Source organism: Balaenoptera ricei, chromosome X, assembly GCF_028023285.1.
Source record: "Balaenoptera ricei isolate mBalRic1 chromosome X, mBalRic1.hap2, whole genome shotgun sequence".
Taxonomy (NCBI): domain Eukaryota; kingdom Metazoa; phylum Chordata; class Mammalia; order Artiodactyla; family Balaenopteridae; genus Balaenoptera; species Balaenoptera ricei.
The window spans coordinates 105,283,033-105,292,950 of NC_082660.1; the positions used below are offsets into that span (position 1 = coordinate 105,283,033).

The 9,918-nt window shown below is 35.6% G+C and overlaps 1 pseudogene; it reads left to right on the forward strand.

Annotated features, from left to right (window-relative positions):
- The first annotated feature begins 4,147 nt into the window (after positions 1 to 4,147).
- On the forward strand, positions 4,148 to 4,650 carry LOC132357174 (ADP-ribosylation factor-like protein 5A; annotated as a pseudogene).
- The last annotated feature ends 5,268 nt before the right edge of the window (positions 4,651 to 9,918 follow it).

Sequence of the window (9,918 nt, forward strand, 5' to 3'; positions counted from 1 at the left end):
TGAATACCCACTGGTGCTACCTGTTACCTGGCAGCTTTTGAAACCCTGGATAAATTCCTCCATTAAAGCTTCCTCATTTGTAAAAGAGGAATACTATTTACGTAGTCTGCTGTGAAGGTTAAAGAAAATTATGTATGCAAAGCACATTTGGCGTTGTAGAATACCAATACATCCTATTGTCTTTCACTGTATTTGTCCTTTAGCCTACTTTCTCTACTTATTTGGATAGCTGTTTTCCCCTGGAAAGAACAGAGCCTAAAACTCTGTGTTCAGTTCTGTTCTCCTCTGTCAGATATTAATTATCATCATAATAATAGTTAACATTTATTAACTGCTTACTGTATCTAGGGACTATTCCAAACCCTTCCATGTATTATCTCATTTAATGCTTACACCAGCTTTTTGAGAGAGGGACAGACGTGGTCAGCGGTTTACATTTGATGAAATGAATCTGAGAGAGGATAAGTCACTTAACCCAAATTACACAAATAACTATTGGCTGAGAGGGATTGGAATTTAGGCTCTTCTACGCTAGAATCCTCATTCTTTCTTTCTTTTTTTTTAAAATTAGGTGAGGTGGTAAGCCACCCAAATCCATTTTCTCCCATCTCTGCCCTGTTCTGTGCCCCAAGAGAGTGGCCTCAGTGGATTCTATCACCCAGGCGTCCTTGCCCTCTGGTTTGTAGTTGGGCTTGGCCAGTGTGGGGAAGTGTCAGGAGATTAAAGGTGGGAGGAAGAGACCAGTTGGGATATTTCTTCTCGCCACCTGCCCTTTGCCTTGGCACACTTCTGACAGTGGCCATGTTCTTCTGTGGTCACAGCTGCAGCTTTCACCAAACTCTGGTAACGTTAGTTCCTCCCCCATCTCTTTCTGCTTTTGTAGACATAGGATAGAGTCCTTATTCTTAACTACTCAAATTATACTATCTCCCAGGAAGTGTCTGATTCATTACAGGTGAGCGTTCGTCCTTGTGAACATTTACATCTATCATCTAAAATTTCTCTGCTTTGTGATCAAAGAGAACGGAATGCTCCATACAAAGAATGCAGTCCCAGAAGAGAACATGGGTTCTCAGGAGAGTTGTGGTTGAGATGGTGGGTTCTGGATTCTGAGTGCCGGAGTTTGAATCTTCTTGCTGTGGGACTTTGGGCAAGTTGCTTAACTTCCATTGCCCTCCATGCCTGTTTCTTCATGTGTTAAATGGGAGTAAAAAAAAATCTACTTAATTAGCTTTTTTGGGTGAGGATTAAGTATTGTAAATACATGTTTAAAAAAAAAAAGCATTTTGAATAGTGCCTGACATACATAAAGACCTCAGCAAAATTTGACATATTAGTATGCATATTTTCATTTATGACCTAGCCACCATATTTCAGATTACAGTGTACACCCAAAAGTATGCCATACCTTAGGAATTCTTGTTATAAGGAAACTGAATTTAATAAAACCAATGATCGGGGTGATTACATTTTACTAAATTATCTTTTCGGAAAAACATAAGACCCCTGGATATTTTTAAACAGGGAGCTTACTCATACATATAAAATGGAATGATTTATGAAACTTAAATATTTTTCAGAAAAAAATTCACTAATTTACTTATTGCTGCATAGCAAGTTACCCCAAAACTTAGTGGTTTCAAACAGCAAACATTTATTATCTCACAGTTGCTGTGGGTCAGGAATATGGAGGAGCCTCTGCTTGAAGGTCTCTAACACAGCTCAAAAGAGGGAGGAGTTGCTTTCAAGCTTGCTCACATGGCCTAAGTCCCTCCCTGGCTATGGCTAGTGAGATCAGTTCCTTACTACTTGGGCAAAGAATTACTCAAAATATGATAGTTGGTTTCCGCCAGAGCAATGGCAGAGAGAGAATATGAATGAGATAGGGTGAGAGATGGCAAGTAAAACGGAAGCCAGAGTCTTCTTATAATAGGAAGTCATTTCTCGAGGTTAGTTTATATCACTTTTGCTGTATTCTGTTTGAGGCAAGTCACTAGTTCCACTCCACATTGGAGGAGGGATTACACAAGGGCATTCATCTCAGAAGGCAGGCGCCTTTGGGGCCATTTGAGGGACTGCCTACCTGAACTGAAATGGAGGAAAGCAAGAGATACCTATTCATCCATTTTGTCAAACCCAAATTATTAGTTAAGGATCAATTTCTGAAATGTTATCGATTTAGAAGTTTCTTATTAGATTTCTCTTCTCCATGCTTAAGTATAATTTTCATGACTGTGTGCTCCTTTAAAATCATTCTCCTTTCAATATTTAGTATAACTTTCCCTGGATGCCCATCTTTTCCTCCTCTTCCATTAGCTTTTCACCTATGTTTCCCACCAGAAATGTTCAGGAAAGAGACAGACTGCATTAAATCAAGAGCATAATTATTTCCATTGCCCCAGATGTGATGCATATGGTTGGGGAACTGAGTCCTTTCTTTGAACTGGATTTAATTAAAAGACCATGAAATCAGTATTAAGATGGGGTCAAGTTTTTTTAACAGTACTATGAGACTGTAGATTAGAACAAGAGAAATTGCATCCAGAAATGACTTTATGGGTGTCAGCTGAGTAGCCTATGTGATACTTGAAGCTTTTCTAGGATGCTATTTTTCTGCCTGCTTATATGCATTGAAAAAATTGTCAAAATGTGTCAGAAACATACTTGCTCTCATTTTTGCACACTAACAGTAGTAAAGTTGGAAGCTGGCGGAGTTTGAACATTAATATACATTTCTGTGAGTTTAAGAAGCAATTTATGATTTTTCCTCACCTTTCCACATTCCATTCCATTATGGAAATGGGAAGATTTAATAGTCTTATAATATGCTGTATCTTCTACATTTCTACTTCAGTGTTCAAATAAAGCTCTTGCCACTGGCATCTGGGAATATCAAGAACATTCTAGACCCTCTTATATATGTATTTAACTAACCTGACTTTGTGTCTTAATCTGGCTCTGCAGACAGAGAGTAAACCCAGGGAGTGCCTCATCCTTATCTTATGTACCAGCCACACTAAAATTATTGATTACTGTCTCCACACCCATTGATTCTGCCAGTGGCAAAAATACAATGTACAGGCTAGTATTTTTTAAAATAAAGGTAGGCCCATTTTGTTTTAATGTATTACATAGGCAACAAAGGAAAAAATAAGTGTAGTCCCATTTTTCATTCCACTCTTTTTTCCAAAGTCCTCACTTTAGCATATGTATATACTTTCAGGATGGTTCTGTGCATCCACAAACAGCTATATCTAACTAACCCATTGGGTCTCATATATCTTGTTTATGTGGCCACCTGGCATCATAACATGCATTTTTGTGTTGTAAATTGTTTTATTTGTTTAACAATATATCTTCAGTAACTTTTTCAGGGCAGTATATATAGATATAATATTATAAACCATGTTACTAGCTATGTGATATTCTATATATAATAATAGCTGTATAGCATAATTGAGGTATGATTAATTTAACCAGTCTGATACTGATGAACACTTACATTGTCACCAACTTTTCCCTACTAAAACAATGCTACTGAAAACTATTTTTGCCTGCTTGTGAGATTTTTGTATGACAAATTCCTTTTGAATCAAACAATACATGCATTATACATTTTTTATAGAGATTGCCAAGTTGTTAGTGAGCTACAAGAGAACAAAGATAGATAACAATATCAAGAAAACAACACATGAACAAAACGAGAATTTCAACAATGAGACAGAAATCATAAAAAAGAACCAAACAGAAATTGTGGTGCTGAAGAATACAATAGAAACAAAGAATTAAAAACTCAATGGAGAACTTCAACAGCAGACTCGATCAATCAGAAAAAAAGAATTATTGAATTTCACGGCAAGTCACCTGAGCTAGAGGAGGACAGTGGTCCACGAGGCTCATTGCAGACAACAGGGAGGAAATGTGTGCAAGCCAGAAGAGTGGCCCAGAGGCAGCGTCTGGGCCATGGGTGTGGCAGGGAGGCCTGGGCTTTCGCCTCCCTCTGGTTCCTAGGAAGCTGGCCAGCAGTCAGTGCAGGAGCAGCAACAGCAGAGGTGTCGGCTCCAGCACATCTTCCTCCTCTGCTTCAGCCTGAGCTGGGGGTGTCCAGGTCACCCAGGTGGCTGGAAAGGGGGTCAGCTGCCCAAGAATGGGAATTCTCTTCACCAGGATATGGAGACTCTTCAAGCACCAGGAGCACAAAGTTATTGTTGGGGTGGATAATGCAAGGAAAAGTATCATCCTTTACCAGTTTTCTGTGAATGAAATTGTACATACATCCCCTACAATAGGAAGTAATGCAGAAGAGATAGTGATTAATAATGCATGCTTCCTCATGTGGAATACTGGTGGCCAAGAATCTCTTCATTCTTCCTGGAACACTTACTGTAGTAATAGAGATTTTGTAAATAGTTGTTGTGGACAGTACAGACCAAGAATTTCTGTAATTAGAGAACTCTATAAAATGTTAGCCCATGAGGACCTAAGGAAAGCTGGATTGCTGATTTTTGCTAATAAACAAGATGGTAAAAAGAATGCATGACTGTAGCAGAAATCTCCCAGTCTTTGGAACTAACTTTTATTAGAGATCGCCAGTGACATACCCAGGCATGCTGTGCTTTTTACTGGGGAGACACTATGCTAAGAAATTGAATGATTTCACAATTTAAGATTAGATGATCTCTACTGACCTCTCCTCACAGACTTTGTATAAACCAAGTGTCGGACTTTACCTGAAAGCTGTAAAAATGAATGGTTTAGATATATATATATTTAGATATATATATGAACTAATTTTTCTTCTTATAGAAAAACTTTAAGACCACTTATCTGAAAGCAAACATGAAGTCTCACCTTCCAATCCGCTTTCTCATTAGCTCCTTCCAAACCAAGGGCTTAAAGCTGTGATTGACATTTTTCTCATCATAAGTCCTCTCGGGACATTATATAGTCTGTGCTAGGTAGAAAGGGAAAGGAAGACATTTTTAACTTTGAGAGCTTTATTATCAGTATAACCCTCCCTTGTTGAATGTTGTTCTCTTCTTGTTATATTTAGTCAAAAGACAAATCAGCACAGATATTCAGTTTCCAATATTTTAAAATGTAATATAACTTACAAAAAGTATTTTGCATGAGGTTGTTTATGTATTGTGTATATACTTCAAGTTAATGCTTTATGTTCTAAAGAAAAGCAAATTACACAAAAGTTAATATTCTTAGTTATGACCATAATGAGATGAGTATGGGTATTGGTTTTAAGTGCCATTTTATACTTTTTCCCTATGTTCTCTGTATTATACTAACCAATCCCCCAAATCACTGAGCTGCTCTTAAAATAATAATAAAGAAGAAGGAAAAATCTTGACATTGTGTACCTACTGTTTTGTTGATCAAATCACATACATGAAACTAAGTAATCCAACTGAGTGAAATATCAAGTTCTTGGCTTAGTATTACTAATGGGCAGAATTGCACACTGAGCAATTATCAGATTGTTGCCTTTATTGGACCCTATGCCATCTAAATTACTAAATAAACTGTTAATCCATTAATCAGCCTATCATTAATTGTATTTAAAATTATCAAGTGATTTTTTTCAGCATTAATTAAAAACTGTTGTGTGAAACATGTCTACCCAGAAAAGTATCACTATAAATATTACCAAATAATTTAGCTAGAGTCTTCTTAGGTATTAAATCATATGTCCAGCATTTAAAGTGAATTTGAGATTAAACGTAAAACATATTTTCTAAGCAACAGAGATAATTTTTTAATTTGAAAATTTCTTATTAGGAGTTGGAATAGTTTGACAATTATTTAAAAAAAAACAAACCAAAAAACAATTTTTAATGCTTTTAAGAATTTGGTTTAAAAATTGATCAAGATGATATATTATTTTCAGTAAGAAGTAACTTGGCCCAAAATACCTTTCATGTTTTCTTAGGGTATTTTCTTTCAGTAGCTGAAAGTTGAAGGTATTTCTATTGTAACTGTAAACAAACTTATACTTAATGTGTTAAAACATATTCTTGAGTATTCAGTATATCTTTCATGCCTTGAAAATCTGAAAGCTACTCCAAACTGGCATGTTTTAGAATAGTCAAGAAAAAAATAATAACCACTTTTAATACCAGCCTTTTAGATTTCATGAAGATTTTGATGAGGAATAATATTACATGCTGTAAGCACTGACAGAACTTTGAAAGTTCCCTTCTATGAAATATAAACTACCAATATCTAAATCCAAGGCAACCATGGGAGATCAGTGTTTAACACTGGATGTTTTGTGTTTCATATTTATACTATAATTGTCAAAATGCAAGTATAACATTTTAATACTTGTCAATGTGCTTTTACAAAAGTAAATCCTAAGTTACTAAGCTTTCAAGACAAGTCATTTGAAATTATACACTCAGATTGAAGAAAAAGGAAAAAGAATGAAAAGCGTAAAAAAAAAAATCCTATAGGACTTATGGGACACTATCAAAATGAAAAAACATATGAACTATGGAAGTCCCAGCAAGAGAAGAGAGGAAAAAGACAAAGCGTATTTAAAGAAATAATGAATTAAAACTTTCCAAAACTTGGAAGGGAAATGGACATCAAGTATCATGAAGCTCTAAGGACTACAAAGAGGGTCAATCCAAAGAAGACTACACCCAGACACACTATAATAAAATTGTCAAAATTCAAGGAAAAGGAGAGAACCATGAAAGCAGCAAAGAAAAGTGGCATTGCACCTAACTAAAAGCTTTTGCTCAGCAAAGGAAACAAAATCAACAGAGTGAAAAGGCAACCTACAGAATGGGAGAAAATGTTTATAAACCATATATCAGATAAGGGATTAATATCCAAAATACATAAGGAACTTATACAACTCAGTAGCAAAAACCCAAATAACCCAATTTAAAAAACGAGCAAATGACCTGAATACACAGTTCTCCAAAGAAGACTTACAAATGGCCAACAGGTATATGAAAAGGCGCTCAGCATCACTAGTCATCAGGGAAATGCAAATCAAAACCACAATGTGATATCACGTCACACCTGTTAGAATACCTTTTATCACAAGTCAAAAGATAAGTGTTGGCAAGTATATGGAGAAAAGAGTACCTTCGTACATTGTTGGTGGGGATGTAGATTGGCATAGCCATTAGGGAAAACAGAATGGAGAGTCCTCAAAAAATTAAAAATAGAACTATGGTAATGATCCAGCAACTCTACTTCTGGGTATATATCCGCAGGAAATGAAATCAGTATGTCAAAGAGATATCTCTGCACTCCACTCCCACGTTCATTGCAGCATTATTCACAATAGCCAGGATATGGAAACATCCTAAGTGTCCATTGATGGATGAAGAAAATGAGATATATGTGAGATATGTATGTATATAGATACACACACATACACACGCAATATATGATTTCATTTAAATGTGGAATCTAAAATAGTCAAACTCATAGAAACAATAGAACGTTGGTCACCTGGGGTTGGGTGAAGGGAGAAGTGGGGAGATATTGGTCAAGGAGTACAAAGTTTCAGTTATAGAAGATAAGTGATAGAGATCTAGTATACAGCAATGTGACTATAGTCAACAATACTGTATCTTATACTTGAAATTTACTAAGAGTAGATCCTGTGTCCTCGCTGAAAAGTAAGAAAAGGAAAAGAAAATGGAGAGTGCGAAGTGATAATTAGCTGGATTGTGTGATTATCTCACAGAGAATATCTATATGAAAACATCAACTTGTACACTTTAAATATATTCAACTTTTATTCATTAATTATACCTTAATAAAGCTGGAAAAAAAGATTAGAAAGAGGCAGTGGTATACAGTGGTTAGGTGCACCAGCAACTTTACAACTGGTATCAGGCAGAACTTTGTTCAAATGCTAGCTCCTCTACTAAGTAGCTCTATAAATTTGTGCAAGTTAATAAATCGCCGTCAGCCTCACTTTCCTCTGCTCATATAATGGCTGTAGTAATAATAATACCTATTGCATAAGGATGCTTAAAATATTTAGCACAGTGTCTGGTCCACATTAAGTATTTATTACTTTTATTATAGAGCCTTAATCGAATGACAAATGAACTGCTTGAGTTTTAATCATGGTCTGGTATGAGTCTAGGTTATTGATCCAAGTTGGTAAATTCAGTGTCTTCTGAACTTTACCCCAGCCATGTCCCGTACTATATTGGATACCTCTCAAATATATATTTTATATCTATATTCTGACTCTTGTCCCAGGCCCATATTGTCTTGTCCGTGCTTTCAAGTCATTTAACATTCTCAAGGAATAGTAATTCAACAGATATAGATGGAGTTTTAAGATTTTGCTGATCTGTTTTATTATGGCTTATTGACATATAAATGTGCTAATAAATGTTTAATAACTGGCTATCTAGAAAAATGCATACATGCATGTATGTGCATGATTGTAAATTTCACTAACAGAGTATGTATAGCACACAATTTACAAATAAAATATACTCTATCATGAATTCCATATAATCAATTGATTCTCACTGAATGCTGTCTTTGTTTTTGGTGAGCTTGTGTATTCATAGCCAACCTGTGGTTGTAATTAACAAATGAGTGTAGTTCTGGCATTGAGTGTTGACCGATATTTTTGTTTCTATTAGTGAATAAGATGAAAGTGAAAAAATGGAAAGTGTCAGAACATAGCATGTTCATCAGTGATGTGAGTGACTTTTCTGCTGAATCACCCAATAGTTTTTGAATGCTGGAATAGTAATTCCTCAATTTTTTGTGCTATTTAGAGTGTAATGGTCACAGACCTAATTTTAAAGTTCAATCAGCATTAAGATTTTCTCTATCATGTTTTTGCTAGACAATAAAACCAACAACAAAAATAAATAAAGCAAGCCATTATTTGTAGTATTTACCAATTTCTGTGGTGTAAGTATTCCAGGACTCCACGGCCAAGTTCAAATGACCCACATGATGTCACTGAACATAGAGTTGAGATATGTAGCAGTAAACATTACAGATAATATTCCCACCACACAGACACAATCAATATAAACAACCTCATGTATAAATAATAGTATAATATAATTAACTGATGAGTTTTGAGTTTTTATTTCTTTGGTTTTAATATAATTTGCCTAATTCTAAATTTATATAACTTATTTTTTAATGGCTTGCAAAATTTTTGAAAATGTAACAATTGACTCTCAAGAGCCATCTCAAGCACAACACTGTTATAAATGTTGTAGTATTTGCCCTTTTTTTTTTTTTTTTTGGCCGCACTGCACAGCTTTGGGGGATCTTAGTTCCCCGACCAGGGATTGAACCTAGGCCCCGGCAGTGAAAATACCGAGTCCTAACCACTGTACTGCCAGGGAATTCCCGTGCCCTCAGTTTTTAAAATAGCCTTCCATAACTCCTCTTCTCCCTCTGGCCACTTCTACCTATATCTCTGTTTTCTATTCTTATCAGCCAAAAATCTTTAAAAGTTACATTTATCCACTCTCCCCATTTCTTTATTTCCCATCAACCCACTACAATTTAGCTTTCTGCCCCATTCCTCCATAAAAACAGATCTGGCTAAGGTTACCAGTGTCTCTAAGTTAAATAGATTTTACTATTCTCATTTTATTTGACCTCTTAGCAGCAATGTTTACTGTTGACAAATGACTCAATCCTTCCTGAAAACTCTTTTCCCTTAGGTTCTACAATACTTATTTTGCTTCTCTGCTTCTTTGCCCATTCCTTCTCTTCTCCTTTGCAAATGCATCTTCCTCAACCCAGCTGTTATATGTTGTAATCAAGATTGTTCCTAGACCCCACTGGCTTCTAATTCTATAATCCTTCCCAAGAGTTCAATTACTACATATATTCAGATGACTAAAAAAAAATGTGTATATATATATATATATATATACACATGTATAT